Raw genomic sequence first — 4,120 nt, 5'->3', positions numbered from 1 at the left:
TTTGTTTGTTTGGAAAGGGGCCAAGGCCATAATGTGCTCAATTCCCAGTAGTCCTAAACATTTCAAATGGTGTTGCATAGCAACTAATAATCTTATTTGTACAATCAAGATTTTTTGTACTGTTTTCTAATGATTATTTATTTAAGGAATATATATTATTAGATATATTAATATTTTTGAGGAAATATATAACACTGAATACATAAAGTACTCTGAGTATATCTCTCTGCATGTGCTCTTGTCCATATCTTACTATGGTCCCCTGCCCTGCAGTATTTGTACTCCCCTGACTTCATATTAACACTTGGCTAATTGGCAGATATCAAAGACAGATAGTATCAACTGTCCCAGCCCTTGAATGCAGACTGGCCATTCATAGCGTAGCAATGGCCTGCTACAACAAGTGTCCAACAGCAACACAGCTGTGCTCCACAGACTCTCATGCAGTCCTTTAAGATTTATTTCATTTTCAGGCTGCTTTTGTGGATTTCCTGGGGCATGCTGTGTATTAATTATACTTGTTACCTAGAGAGGTTGGAAGGAGATATACATTTCTTTACCGTTTCAAAACCAAAATCAAACCCTGAAAAGTGTAGGGTTAGCTAGTTAGCTAGCTACTGAAGGTATAGACTAGCTACTGAATGTAGACACATGCTGCTTTTGCTTTTTAAAGATTATAACCATGAAAAAAAGACCTACCTTGCTCCACAGGAACCAGTGAAGGGAAACAGGGAAACTTTGCTAACATTAAACCAGCTGTGTGACATCTCAGTGTTTGCAGATTAACTGTGTTTGACTTCCCCTGGTGGCAGAGGTCCAGCAGCATAGGTCCAGGCACTGGCAGCAGCACAGGGGAAGCCAAACACTGTTCATTTGCACAAACTGTGGTGACACACAGCTGATTGAAAATCTGCAAAGTTTCCCTTTATATTCATTGTCTTTGTTGTGGTTTCCTACATATACTGTTGTAGTATAGCCTGACTCCCAAATGCAGGGTGTGTATATGTTCCTGTGATACTCGTACAATTACCAGGACACGGAGACCATGTTCAAAAGTATAACGGTAGCCTTTACTGGTAGCCATGTCAACAACAACAGACACGAGCAATCGAGCCCTAATCAAATACAGCACAGGTGAACATAGTCGAGTACCAAGTGCTCGATCAAGATATATCACAGTCTTCTATCTCGATTGCCAGGTGATGTGGTGGTTCACTTCAACCACATTAGGCTTCAGCTTCTAACTATCTTCATCTTTTTAACCTGTTTTTGCTGCATCCTTCAAACACATATTGTAGACCCCTCTGTCTCCTTCCCTCTGAAATCACTTTTTTGTTTTCACAAAAATGTGAAAATATTTCTCCAGGGAGTGCAGTTAGTTAAAGTATGGGCCGCATACCAGATCGAACAGCTTGACAGACCATCAGAAAGGGACGAGACTTAGTGAAGGGTCAATTGCAGTTTTTACAAAATCCATAATTACAGTCAGTTGCAAAACACCAGCAGTGTGTCCCCTGTACGTTTCCCAGCAACTGCTGCTCTGCTGCGATAAATTCTCTTTTAACTGTCTGTCTACACTATTACACATGCAGAATAGCTATATACTTTTATTTTTTTTTTTGTTTTTAACTAAGGATCAAAACATTGTTAAGATCTAACCAAAACATTTTCTACAGCATTCCCACACCATCCCACATGTCTATATGAGGTTTAGTAAGTCATATAAACCAGTGTTAATTGGATCAAAAATGCTTCTTAGTTTTAGAGGTTACAGTCTTGTTCTCATTATAGTTTTAACGGTAACGCTTTAGATTACAGCCCGCAATTTACACCGTAACTATCGGGTAGTTACGGTGTAATCTGTTGTACTAACGGTGTACCAGTGTAGTACGTACCAATACATATATGTAGGTACTGGGGAACAAGATGTTAAGTTATGGAATAAGGGGCTAACAATTTGTGAATTTACAGAGAATTTATATTATAGGTTTTTTTTAACTACTGGGTACCTATTCTATTATAACAGGGTATGTGCGACCTACTGATCAATAATATGGAAGTTTGGGGGGAATTTACAGAGAACTTATACAGTAGCCTAGGTATTTTTAACTACTGGGTACCTATTCTATTATGACAGGGTATGTGCGACCTATATTGATCAATAATATGGACGTTTGGGGGGAATTTAGAGAGAACTTATACAATAGGTATTTTTAACTACAGGGTACTTATTCTATTATTACAGGGTACAGTATGACAATAAAACTGAAAAATCAGAGGGAAGATGGAGGGAAGACTTATGCAGCAAGTAATAAATCAGATGTGATTTTATTTCAAGATGACCTAATTACAAACAAACAGTCAATCTACATTGTTCCTTTATATTTTCAGCGGGTAGCCTATACAACTACAGGGTACATCTGTGCGTTTACTTCCGAACAAAGGTCCAGGTGACAGTATGTTGTCATGGATACTGTTGGCATCTGAAGACCGTCTCAGCTGTCGCTCACCTCACCAGCTTTACATTACTTGACTTCATGACACTGCTTGCCGTCGGCAGACAGATTTCGCCCACCCTAGATGTGACTCACTTGTATTTTGGTGTAAACACACTGACAATTTTGAAGTCATTAAAATGTTGAAGGTCTGCTCCCTGGCAATTGTGTTCATCCGGCGTTACGGCTCCTCAACATGCAAGCTGACCTTTTTCCAGCTCTGTGCTCGCTCTCCTTTCATCCCAGGAAATAAATACAAATATAGCAAGATAAAACACAACACATATGCTTGATATTCTTTACTGACAGCTTACTGTGCAGTTAATTTACAGTTTGTTCTTCCATGTTTTGAGGCAAGTAAAATCAAAACAAACATCTCATATTGTTCTCTGTATTTACAGAACAAGTGATAAATGCAGTGGTAGTTTTCCTCTTGTTACATTTAGTTACAGGGTAAATACAGCTATAAAAGCGCTAATTGTTCCCCCGTAGTTACATTTAGTTACAGGGTAAGTACAGGGTATGCCGGCTGTATTCTAAAGCACCAATAGTTCCCCCGTAGTAATATTTAGTTACAGGGTAAATACAGGGTATGCGGGCTGTATTCTAAAGCGCTAATAGTTCCCCATAGTAACATTTAGTTACAGGGTAAGTACAGGATATGTGGGCTGTATTCTAAAGCACCAATAGTTCCCCATAGTTACATTTAGTTACAGGGTAAGTACAGGATATCAGGCTATAATACTAAATGTAAATTGTACATTGTATATCATATAAAAAACAAAATATTACATCCTTAACTTAAAGCCTTTAGTTAACATACTTCTTATTTCAAAATAAGTAAACTGATAGCATTTAATTCTTTATTTCTTAGTTTTTCCGGCATTGCTTCATTTTGTCCTTCTTTTTCATCTTCCTTTCCACTCCTGATGAAGATGACAGGGTTGAGGTTGAGATGAGGGGAAAGAAGCTGGTGCACCTTGTCCATATGTTGAACCTACAGAGAAAAACTGTTAGTTCCAGTCTCTTAACCATAATATATAGTCTGAGATATCTGGATTTCTGATAGCCATGATGTCTCCCAGTTGGTGAGAAGCCATCAAACTGTTGGCCACACAGCCACAAAGCCATCATCGCTGGCACTCTAGATGTGAATAAATACAATATTAATGGTCTATGTAAGGCTATACAAGAAATACTGTATAGCTAACTAAAATCAGCGCCTAATTTCTAGTTTGTCAACAGACCATTACAAATATGTAGCACATTAATAATGGAAAAGTTGCAGTTAATTTCCAGTTACCGTGTGGAACAAGCTTGCAACAACAGTAGTCATCTAGCAATAAGCCATGAAACCAGAAGCATGACTGACTTTCCCTTTTGTTTTATTTTACTGACAAAACCTAAATGCAGCATAGGACATGTTTGATATGCTGCTAATTGGCAGCAAAGCAATAATAAGTGTATATAAGTTCAAAGGAGGAAAGTTTAGCCAGCGCAGTAACAACACTAAAGTTAGCTTCTGATTTGTAGCTTCCGATTCCCAGTTAAGTGAAAGTTCTGGGAAACATTATTTATGGTTCATTCTCCTGTTTTGCACCACTTACACTTATTAAAGAGTGTTA

The sequence above is a fragment of the Epinephelus moara genome, chromosome 12 (genome assembly GCF_006386435.1).
Source record: "Epinephelus moara isolate mb chromosome 12, YSFRI_EMoa_1.0, whole genome shotgun sequence".
Classification (NCBI taxonomy): Eukaryota; Metazoa; Chordata; class Actinopteri; order Perciformes; family Serranidae; genus Epinephelus; species Epinephelus moara.
This window is presented reverse-complemented; position numbering follows the sequence as displayed.